This window comes from Canis lupus, chromosome 22 (assembly GCF_003254725.2).
Source record: "Canis lupus dingo isolate Sandy chromosome 22, ASM325472v2, whole genome shotgun sequence".
Lineage (NCBI taxonomy): Eukaryota > Metazoa > Chordata > Mammalia > Carnivora > Canidae > Canis > Canis lupus.
The window spans coordinates 15,375,312-15,387,725 of record NC_064264.1 but is presented as its reverse complement, the minus strand read 5'-3'; the positions used below and the strand labels follow the sequence as shown (position 1 = coordinate 15,387,725).

General features: G+C 40.2%; 1 long non-coding RNA gene across 1 annotated transcript; it reads right to left on the bottom strand.

Annotated features, from left to right (window-relative positions):
- Positions 1-333: 333 nt before the first annotated feature.
- LOC125753362 (uncharacterized) lies at positions 334-8,879 on the bottom strand. The gene is made up of 2 exons (XR_007405012.1): positions 8,525-8,879; positions 334-3,859 (listed from the first exon to the last, which is right to left on the bottom strand). It is a non-coding gene; the product is annotated as an uncharacterized LOC125753362 (long non-coding RNA).
- Between the last annotated feature and the right edge of the window lie 3,535 nt (positions 8,880-12,414).

Here is a 12,414-nt window from a genome sequence, read left to right as displayed (position 1 = left end):
CAGGGATCCCGAGACCACATTTTTAAAGATTTGCCTGTAGGACAGTCCCTATTATGAAGCAACAGCCCACCACTGATTTCCTCATTCATTCTGCTATGGAATGTGCCCTGAGCACATGAAGGGCTTTCCGTGGCTGTGCTGTTTGTGAAGCATACAGCACCTGGCTGAGGTCACAGGTGAGGTCTGAAATTCAGACCCTCCCCACTGCTCAACAAACTGGGTCCACAGGGCTGCATCTGCTTAGGGTTGAAGTGAGGACACGTCCACATTTTCTTTTTTTTTTTTAAAGATTTTATTTATTAAAAAAAAAAGATTTTATTTATTTATTTATGAGACACACACACACAGAGAGAGAGAGAGAGAGAGAAAGAGGCAGAGACACAGGCAGAGGGAGAAGCAGGCTCCATGCAGGGAGCCTGATGTGGGACTCGATCCCAGGTCTCCAGGATCAGGCCCTGGGCGGAAGGGGCAGGCACTAAACCTCTGAGCCACCCAGGGATCGCCCACGTTTTCTCTTGACTAATGGCATCTCCGAGCTTGTTTGTGCTTTCAGGTGTCAGTTTGAACCCAAGACCCACCCCTGACTTGCCTAGCTTGATTTTTTTAATTCAATTTTATTTTATGTTTATTTCACTAGCCTTAAATTCAATCCCAATAAGAAAGCAAATGAATGACTGTCATTATTGTCTAACATAGATATATTTTCTATGTCTGGGTTCATTTAGGTAAAGTCCAGCTACATATAGATATTTGGGTAGAGTATCCACATATTTCCCATTTATTTAAGAATACTTTCAATGACACATTATACTCCAGGGAAAAATTAGAACTAATTTGAAGGCTATGTGCAAATACTGTACTCACTCTGTGAACCAGCATGTGATCATTGAGATAGAAGTGTGACCTAGACCAGGGCTGATAGTCCTGGTTGGTAACAAGGAATCATGCCTAAAAAGCCATGATAAGAAAATATCAGTAGCATATCCTGATCCTTGAAGATATATATTCAGAGCACAGAGCATTCCACCAAGCAGTTTATTGTCTTTGTGTCTCTGAGGGCTGTTTCCTAAAGTGGTCTTGAGAACAAAGGGCCAGGACTGTTCAAAACTTCCCTCAGAGATGGAATGTGTGAGTTCAACAGCACGAGACTGAGAAACACTCATCTTCCTGAAACAAGACACAAATGTGCTACCACACTTCTGGGTCACATTTCCTGTCTGCTTGGAGCATCCCTCTAGGATTGAAGGAACAAAGGGAGGTGGGAGGGAAAATTTATCGAATCCCAGAGATGCCTGTGCTTGCAAATTACTTCTGTACAAAGATTTAGAATCTCAGGAAAGACAGGAAAGTGTGCAGCGGGGATTTTTTCCCTCCTCAGCATTTCTAGCAACAGACTGATTGGTGTGAGAAATTAGCTGTCTTGCTGAGGGTTAGGTGTAGCATCACAAACAGTACTTCAAGTAAGCCTTTGTTTCTAGCACTTTGGTCTTGAAATGGCAGGTCCTCTCTAGTGGCTTCCCTCAGTATCTCTGTCATGTTGCTACACATGGGATATAATAAACAGATTGTGGGTCTCTCTCTAATAACATGCTTCATCTGATTAATTTTTATGCCAGTGCCTTTTCTCTTTTATTCCTCAAAGTGCCTTTATTTCTTTCACTTCTGGTAACACCACATAGGTGCTCATTTAATGATGAAAAAGGCCCTCCAGAATGTCTCCTTCTGTTGTGTGAGCTTAAATGAATTTAATGACTATGGCAGAGCACATCTCTTCCTAACACGTAGGAATAAATGATGATTTAGTTTTCTAGGGACCAAAAGAGAAAAATATAGACATATCCATTAAAGAAACAGAAGCCAATTTTCTCATATATCTAAAATTAGATATTATTGATGATCATTACTATTATTATCCTCATTTTATTCCTACGTTGAAGGCATTCTTTCATACATTATGAAAAACAAGCATTTGAGGAAGGAATAAATCAGTAGATATGGTATAGGCAGCAGTGTCTTAAGGATAGAACCAATTCCTTGCTTCTCATGGGGTCTTTTACCTTAAATCATTAGTCCCTTAACAGTGTTTAATAAGTGCTGTATTTAGCTTAAGGAAAGAAAGAAGGAAATAATTCTTTTTATGACTTACTACGCGTCAGGCACTGTGCTGGGTGATTTTTATTTGTTAATCTCATTTAATACTCAATGATCCTGTGAGGTGGGTCATGTTTTTATTTTACGCATGTGGGAACTGAGCAAAATAGAAGTGGGGATAGAAGAAAGGGGACCTGGGGTTTTAATTGTTAATCATTTGGTTTCCGCTTTTAACAGACTTTGTGATGCTGGATTTACCAGTACTCATGTGGCGTTTGGAAATGGCAGAAAAGGGTTTTGTAGCAAAGTCAAGACCTGTTCCCACTAGGAAATCACATGTAAATTGTTGGATCCTTCCAGAATGAATTATTTCTGAGCCCTAACAGGAGGATCTGCTGGTGCAAGCACAGATGTGGGTGCAGGCGTGCACAGACTTCCACTTCGGGTGTATGATAACATAGCTCGACCCAACTCAAGAGCTCTCAAATACTGTATAAATAACAACTAAGTACATCCTCTGGGCCAGATACTGTTCTGATGGCTTAACAGGTATCAAATCATTTAAGTCTCAGAGCCCAGTAAGGTAGATACTAACATTATTCCCATTTTACAGAAGAGATATCTGAGGTAGGAGTTGAGAAGCATAGATGTTAAGACACTTTTGAAAGGTCATAAAACTAGGAAGTAGTAGAATTGGGGCTTGATCCAAGGCAAACTGGCTTCAGAGTCACAGTTGTTTACCACTTTGGTTGATTGTCTTTCACCCAGGCCCTTTAGAGCTGTCCTTTGGGAAGCTGACTTTTAGAGATGAGGTTCCTGTCCCCATGACCCTTTTTGTATTCACCTCCTCTTCCAAGTCACTTCCTTCTGGCTGACTTTCACTCTGAGGGACTCCTACCTCCTCCCTTAGAGGGACTTCAACTGTCTTAAAACCCCATTTTCCTTTTCTTACAGAGCATATGGCCTATTCTTGGCCTCAGCACCCTTAGCACTCAAATTGTTAGGAACTGATAAGCTGGTTTCCCTTTCTTAGAGGGCAGGGAGGTCTCAATCCTCAAATTACCTAAGAGGTGAGTTAAAATATTTGCATTCCATCCTTTTAATGTACAGAGAAAGAGGGGGCTAACAAAATAGTTGAATTTAGACAAGTCACTACATGACCCACTACAGAGATAATCAAAGAGTAGTCCCCACCACTGTAGTAAAAACTTAGGTTCTGGTATCTGCCTGGATTTACGTATCCACTCCTCTACATAACTAGCTGGCTGACTATATAACCATTCTTAATTCTGGGCTCATCAACTATAAAACAAGTTTAATTTCTAGCTCATTGTGTGGTTGTGAGAATCAATAGATATAGTGTGTATAAAGTGCCCATCACAATGCCTGGCAGGGGTGAGCTTTAAATAAAAGACATTTTCATTAATTATGATTGTTAAAGTCCTGGATGACTAAAGACATGGTTAGGGCTTTTGCATTTTACCTCTGCAGATGCCTTGAACACAGTGATTTGGAATATCTGAAGTTGGTACTTCCCAAGCTCTGACAGCCCCTCTCATAGTGAACACTTGGCTGCATGGGAAGCACTGGGCAGAGCGGTGCTTTCCACACACCTTCTAATCTTTGTGAACTTCCTATGGGGCATGTGCCTCTCCAGCTGCATTTCATTCAGTGGTTAAGTACTTCTTCCAAAGTGCCACAGCTGGGAAGGAGCAGAGGTGAAATTTGAATCCAGCCTTCAGATCTTGACCATGTATTTCACTTAAGGCTAGAAAAGAGAAACAAGATGGCTCAGTTACTGGAACCCAGGTTTCTTGATGTAGACAGTTTAGATTCCAATTCCTGATAGCTAAGTGAGCTTAACTCCTATGAACCTTCTGAGTCTCAGTTTCTTCAATGATAAAAAGACAGTAAGATGACCAATCCTGTGGGGCTTTTTTCAAGCAACAAATGAAGTAACAGAGTCAGGCATGGATGTTCAATGGGCCTAGTGTAGAACAAAATTCATTTCCCAGACTACAAGGCACTTGAAGCTGGAATAGGTTGGGGTATTTTCTGTCATCCTGCATCAGGGGAACTGAGCAGTGAGTTTACCTGAAAGCTACTAAAAAGTTATCTGCTTGCAAAATAGTAGGGCAGGTAGTATATTTCCACAAAACCCCCTTTTTAATTTACGGAAGATGACTAAGAGACTATTCTAAATATGGCAGACAACCATCAATGACCAATTATCTTCTTGAGGGTAAACCTGATTCTTTTATGATGTGAAACTGTTAATTACTTCTAATTCAGCAAATAGAATAATGTGGCCATGAAACCAAGGACAGGCTAGATCCTGAAGGCGTGAGTCTAGGGTTAAAAGATGTCAATTTAGGGCAAGTGAGAACTTGGATAAATGTATAAAATATTGCCCAAAGAGCCTGCATTTTCTACTTGTTCAGCCTTTCGATGCCATTAAATGCATCATTTTGACAACAGACATAAAAGGGTGAGTTGAGTAGGTGAAAATTTTGCTTCCTCACAAGGAATTTTACTGGTTTGATTTCAAATATGTAGGGAAGGTTTATTCATACAATATTTAAAATTTTAAAATGTGACTAAGGTAGTAACTGAAAAAAAAATCACAATTCTTTAAATGTCGCTTCATTCAGCAGCACACATTGTCTGTGTTTCTCTTCAGCAAGTGGGGAAATGGAAAATGTCATGTACACGCAAGGTTGACAAATTGATTTTTCTTTGTGAGTACACATCTTTGCGTTAAGAATCAGAAAAAAAAATATTTGTACTTTGTAGGTTTAAATGCTGAGTTTATACCATTTGGCCCACTTAAAAATTGCTAAGAAGAGCTTAGAGGTAAAACATCAATATTTCTGTGATGTTTTGATATTTACTGGTGATGCTTTCTTAAGTATCACCTGCTCCACTGAAGCTGAATTCAGAGGGTACATCATAATTTTCAGGTATTATTATTTATTTTCAGTGTTTCTAGATAGAAAATATAAAATGTTAAGAATACTTCAAAAATGACTTGATATGTAATTTTTTGCTCTTTCAAAAATGGCTCGCTATGTAATTTTTGTTCTTCACTCAGAATTCCTAGATCCACATATGATTTTTGCTCTAACCCTGCTCCTGTGAAAGCCCAACAGCCCTCAGGATAAATATTAAGTAAATAATTTTCCCCTGAGGCCATCTGTACCATGATTTCCCTAAAGAACAAACAAATTGCTTTTAAACAAAGGATAAACACGGAGTTTGGGAAAGTCTGATTCAACTTCTTTGGAAGTTTTAAGCCAAGGCAAAAGGGGACAAGTGAGACTGTAATAGAATTCATCTTGCCAGCAGCATCATATAGCATTTGCTCTCCTGAACACTAACTTCAGCTGTGATTTATTAGGGGACCAAGTTCATGTCACTGCACCTGATCTTCAGAGACCTGGCTTCAAATCCTGATTTTACTCACAATTGAAAATGAGGCTGGTGGTCAGGTCCTAGCCCCGTTTGACATGATTGTCAGCCTGCACTCGGGAGAATGGCCCTCTGGAAGAACGGGGAGTGTTAACTTGCAGGTCAGAGACTCTAGCGCCTATCAGTGGAGTGTTCATCTGCTGTGAGACTGGGAGGGGCTGTGGCTCCTGACCCTCTCTGTGGGACATTTATTAAGCTCCCCGACAGAGGAGTGTAACACAATCCTATTGTCCTCCTAGGAAGCTTCTTTCAGTTTAAGAACGTGACTAATTATTAAAATTTTGAAAAAGAAATAGCTCTGGGACTTGGAATGTCTGCGTAAAATCTTAAAGGCAGCCAATTTTGCTTCCTGGCATTTACTTGCCCTGTGCAGCTTATAAATAGTTTCCCTGTGGCTGCTGCTTCGGTACAGACCTCTGATAAGAGGATGGGGAAATTAGTTTTGTCGAAGTCTGTCAGTCCAGGGGTAATGTGTATGCCTAAGTGTAATTTTTATTTTTATTTTTTAATAAATCGCCTAGAGAAGGAAGGCTGTTTGCTACCATTTGTGGAGAACAATATAGGGAAAGCAAAAGATTTATAAAATACTAGTTTTATGATTGGAAATACGACAAAGGCAATCAATGTCATTAAATTCAATATTGAATTTAAGAGAACGTATAAAACGATATGTCTAGACAATCCGAGAAAGACAATTATTATATGGTTTAACTCATATGTGGAATTTAAGAAACAAAACAGAGGATCACAGGGAAGGGAGGGAAAAATAAAGTAATATGAAATCTTCTTAGCATAAGAGACTCTTAGCTATAGGAAACAAACTGAGGGTTACTGGAGGGGGAGGGGTGGGAGGATGGGGTAACTGGGTGATGGACATTAAGGAGGGCATGCGATATAAAGAGCACTGGGTGTTATATGCAACAGATGAATCACTGAAGTCTACATCTGAAACTAATGATACACTATACGTTAACTAATTGAATTTAAATAAATAAAGTTTTTTTTTTTTTTTAAAGGATATGATGAGAGTTTCATGCTAATTTGTGATCAGACCTTGAGATCTCTATAGCCTTAGTATGGGACTGCCGCTTACTCCTGGTTGAATTTTGAAGAAGAGGGGAGATGATGAGACCCACCATAGCAAGAGTCTCTTGGGAAAAATGTATCCCATTCATTATGCCATAACTGGGGGAAAGGGGACCATAGAGCCATTTTATTTGAATATAATATAAGTAGAACTCTTTTGATAGAGAGGGAGGCTGCTTGGAACAGATGGTCCATTTCCCTCGTAGAAAGGTCATCTCATCCACAGAAAAAGCAGATGCTATCTGGAACAAATTATGGTTCAGCTACTCTATCTTGATAGGCATTAAATGGGGGTCATGATATTGACTTTTATTTAACATAACCCCTTCAAAGTACTTTCTAAGGGCCGAGAGCTATCTTAACTCATTTACTCTTCATAACATCAACTCACTCATTCTTCATAACAACCCTATGAAGTAGGTAGTGTTTTTTATCATCCCCATTTCCCAGATGAGGAAACTAGCACAGGGAGGATGGGCTAAGGTCAAATATCTAGTTAACAGGAGAACTAGGATCTAGACCCAGGCAGTCCAAGCTCTGGAGTCTTGCTCATTCTAAGCTGCTTGGTGGTGATGCACCCCTAACTAGCTTTTCCCACTAACCCAGCCACAGACTGCCTAGCACATACTTGCTACATGAGAACTTTCTCCAGTGCTGCAGGGGTCACCCTGACTATAGATTTTAACCCTTTCTGAATTTGGCATGTGATACTGGGATAACTCGTCTTCTACATAACCATGACTCTAACCTCTTTAGTCAAGCTGTCAGAGCTGGTTAACCCTGCCTGAGCATCTACACTACCAAAAACCTCCAGCGGAATGGATTTCAAAGAACAGTTAACTTTTGGAGGGATTTTTTCCCCTCCTATAGGTCAGGAAAAGCTGCCCCAAAGCTGTTATACTGATAAACATATATTACAAATACCCTTCCCTTGATTTTCTTTCTCAAAATATGTAAGTTGTGTGAGACAGGTTTCATGCCTTATTTGTTTTCTTATAGCCTCTGCCTAGCAAAACCCCTGATCTGTAGTAGGTACCCTTGGAGGCTTATTGACTCCATCAGACCAGTTGAACTTTGCTGCCTGGTTTCTGTGCACTTCCAGGCTGTGCCAATGAACAAAGACGGTCTCATCTCCACCTCAAGGGATAGAGTTTGTGACTGATTTTTACAAAGTTAGGAAGTAAATTTAACTTGTGGCGTTCCTTGTCAGACAAAGTTTAATAATTATTAGAGATCTCGAAGTAGACATGGGGCAAATGGAATTTTTATTTGGGGAAACACCACAAAAGCTATTAAATACCAATTTCACAGAATTAAGTAGAGGGACTCTTAATTGCCTCTGGACACATTTTTCCAACTCTAAGGTGACTTAAATTAAAATAGTACCAAATACGAGGTTATCGTGAAAGTAGAAGTCATTTAAGAGGAGAAAAGCTTCCCTCATATCTGTGCTATTTGTGATTTGTGATGTCTAAATTATAGGACGTGGCATAGTAACAAACCTCCCTTGACCTAATGTCCAACATTTCCCAAATAATCTAAGTACTCTAACCTTTTAGCCCTCACCCGACGTGCCTACTCACTCTAATCATCTCTGCTCTCTACAGTCTTCCAAGTCCTGTCTCCTTTACTGTCATCTGAGGTAATTTTCAATTTTTATGTGGTTGCCCGGCTCCCTCCTACATGATTGACTATGGGCGCATGCGCGGGCACACACACACACACTCACACACACACACACTCACACAGGAGAAAGAGAGATTTTATCTTCTTTTAGCTCTTTCCTCTCCACAGTTTCATAGTAAAGATCAGAAGATAGCAGGGCTGTTTTGTGGATGTGGAGGGAGGAGATAATTGAGGATTAAAATTGGCTACTCACCTTCTGGATGTGTGGCATTTTCTTATCTGCTTGTAGGAGATGGTTAAGGTTTACTCAGCTAGTAAGGAGTTATTTTCGGGAGGCCAGAGGATTTTCCAACAGGAGTGGGTTGGACTCTTTGCTGAAGCAGTGGAGATTACAAGCAACCCAGGGAAGGCATTTGTAGAGCTGACCTCCAAGCAGGGATGCTCATGGTAGCTATGGCCTTGCTCTAAGCTTTCTAAAGCTAAGCTATTTCTACATCTGGTGAGTACATCACTGTTTAAAAAATAAGCTAAAAATTTGAGAATAACCACATCCTTGACAAGATATATCCTTTTCTAAGGAGAAATGCTGCAGCTGTCTAACAAAGAATTGCAACACTCCACAGCTGTCTGGGCAGGAAATGAAGAAAATGATCCTGGCTATCTCAAAATGGGTGTTTGGGGGATGGAGGAGAGTATAAGAGTTGCCATAGACTATTCTGGAATTAGGGCTCTGAGCCTGCCTGATTAATTTTATCTCATATTACAGGATCCTTGGCTATCAGATTTCAAGTAGCATTAAAAAATTTGAACCATCTAAAATCAAGCAGCAGCATGATTACATAGATTCCAGATAAAGAATTAAAGTGAAAAAGAAATCTTTTTTTTTTTCAAGCGACAACCAGGTTTACCTTCCTCATCTTCCCATCTAATGAATAAGTTACATTAAAGAATTAATATCTGAGTTACTTCAAAATCATGAAGCTCTGACTACAGAAATATCATTTAATAATCATCATTCTAGAAGACACCTGTTCATCTTTTTGCAAAGAGTGTGGTCACTGGGATGCTGGGTGGCTCAGCAGTTGAGCGTCTGCCTTTGGCTCAGGCTGTGATCCTGGAGTCCTGGGTTCGAGTCCCACATTGGGCTCCCAGCATGGAGCCTACTTCTCTCTCTGCCTCTGTCTCTGCCTCTCTCTTTGTGTCTCTCATGAATAAATAAATAAAATCTTTAAAAAAAAATGTGGTCATTGAAAACTGTTTATTGAATGGCCCTTTTGTGTGCCCCTCATGCTGCTTTACAAAAGTGCATTTCCCAATCACAGCTAAGGTCAGATTACTCCTCTCTCCTAGAAATCTTCAGTGGCTCCCCATTGTCTTCGGTGGGCTTTCCCAAAACATAACACACTTATGAATCACATAGCGACCAGGTAAAGATGCAGATTGTGATCCTGTTGGCCTAGGGCGAGGTCTGGGCTTTTGTTTGTCTAACAAGTTTCCAGGTGTTCCTGAGGCTGCTTTTCCTTTGACCACAGTCTGAGTAGCACAGGTCTGCAGGATGGGCCTGCCAATGGCAGCAATGCTCGCTTAGCTTCCAGCCATCTTCCCAGGGTGACTGCTCTGTGTTCTCTTGACTTTTCACACCCTCTCTACTCTCTGGCCTCCTTGGGTCATTATTGTTTTTCCAGATATACACATCTTCTTCTGTGTTTTTGAGATGTTAGTCCTATCAATGTCTTACTTGCCTTTATCAATCCAAAGGTGCTCGTTTCGGCAGCACATATACTAAAATTGGAACGATATCAATCCAAAGAGCCCACATTTTCCACAAGCCCTTTTCAGACAATCCCTGTGTACTCTTTCGCTGTCCTGCTCTCCCCCTGCATTTTAGTTGAAAAATGACTTTGCAACATACTACTGTCTGCCAGATTATGGGTAGGGGGTGTGTATCTGTCTCTCTCAATGAACTGTGAACCTATGGTGGACATCCTATACATCTTTGCCTCTTCTGCAGTATTTTGCACAATTCCTGCACAGAACAGGTGTCAATAAAAGTTTGCTGGCATGGAAAAAAATTCACAAAATGTGTAAAATCACTTCTCTAGATGGTTTTCTCTTGAATAGCTGAACCTCACTGGCATTCAGACAAACCTCTTCAGTGTTCTTTCCTGAGAGGCTATGTCTTACTCCTTGGTAGTTAGGGACCACTCCTGGGTGTTTTTTGAAAAGGTTTTGATTTAGAGGATCTATGAATGTGACTATGTGGGCTAAGCTTCTTAAAGGGGCAACCCAGCTGAGACTCACAATAGAACGCCAAGGCTGCTTCCTTTGTCGACCATACAAGCTGGATTTTTATTACTGCTAATGAGAGGCACTTGTGTTGACAGTCTAACAGGGAGTATCTTAATCCTTTCTCATTACACTTCTAAAATTAGCCTTATTTTGCCCTGCCTGAAGAATCATGAGATGCGTCACCTTTCTAGTTTTAGTTGGGATGACTGGAGATTTGCCTATGGTCTAGAAGGACATCACTAGCTGGGCATATCAATGTATAAGCTGTCAGAGTGACCTGGGCTCTAATTTTTGTACTGCAGTGTGTTAACATTGTTATCTTGAACACATTATTTAGCCAATTTGAGCCTCAGTTTTCTCATCTCATAATGGGGTAAGTCATCCCACCTGAAGAACTGTTATCAAATGGAAGAATGTGGATCAATTGCTATGTATGTGAGTGTGCAATAAATAGTGGTGGGTGGGTGTTATTATAATTAGCTTTCTGACATCATCAGTGCTTAGGTCCTTCATCCACGTTTACCAAACATATCTCAACTATTAAAAGTTGGGGATGAGACAGGGGTTCCTGACTTAAGCATTCAAATTCTTCTCTTTATAAATCTGTGGACACTGTGTTGTGCCCTATCACTGGCCCTTTCTCATGGCAGAAGCAATATGTCACTGGTGACTTGATTACATTCCAAGTCCATTGAAATTGGGACTTTTTAATCTCCTCTGGATCATGGATTCATTTCAAAATCTCATGAAAGCTATTAACCTTCTCCTAAGGAAAAAAAAATGCATGTATTCATGCAATTTTGCTTTTATCTTCTGGGGGTTGATGAGTTCCAGGATAAAAACCACTGGTTCCTATATCTGCTTATAAACTTCTGGTTTCTCATGAGGCAAAAAGCCAAGAATAACAAAATGAAGTTGAATTGGCACAAGAGAGGACCAGGAAGCTTAGAGAAAAATAACCTAACCATCCCTCAATTTATTTTCCCTGCTCAGGAAAACCTAGAACAAAGATGGCTACTTGAAGTGGGGAAGGGCGGGGGGGGGGGGGTCTGATAACCTTTTTATTATATCTTGTGTTGAGAATTATCATTAAACATATCTGGGTTTCTGATATAAAAAGGTTTATGATGTAAAATAATGATCTCAATAAGGTTTGCAATGAAAGTGAACAATATCCCAAGTTAGAAAATATCTTCTGTTTTAGATGTGGAAGGGAAGTTGCCCAAGCAGCAAGGTATGCTGTTCACCATTTATCTTGGTCCAGGTGGTAGATCTGTGTGCAGGCTGACTTGCATTAATAAACATTAACACAGTGGATGTGGAAACATGTCCAGGCTTTGCTCATCAGTTCCCATTTTCATACTTCCTGAGTAGGTTGGGAAACGTGGAAGGACAGCATGAATTCAATTTAACAGTCCAGTAAGTGCCAAAGAAATGATCACATCTCTGAAACTAAGTGTTTCAAACAAGATTTTTCAGATGGTAAAGAAAAGACAAATCCCTTGTTTAGTAAACAGCAAACACTTTATACATTAATCATCCACCAGACATTAAGTATAATCAAAGGTTCCGTTTTAGTTCAAATACAACTTATGTTCCCTAATTAATTACTTACAGGACTATGTAGTTTGCATTTTTAAGTGAATTTTCTGCTTCCCAGATGTCTTCTTACAGGGATGCTGTGACCCTTCAATAGAGAGGCTGCCTCTCTTATCATAGTGTTTTCAAGGCCTCTTGGGGTGTAAAAAATACAGTTTAAGTACCACCTGCCATGTTGGACCCAATAAGGAATTTGTGAAGTTGGAATGCAGTTCCTACACTTAAGTAGGTTATATTCTTGGCAAAGAGGCTGTG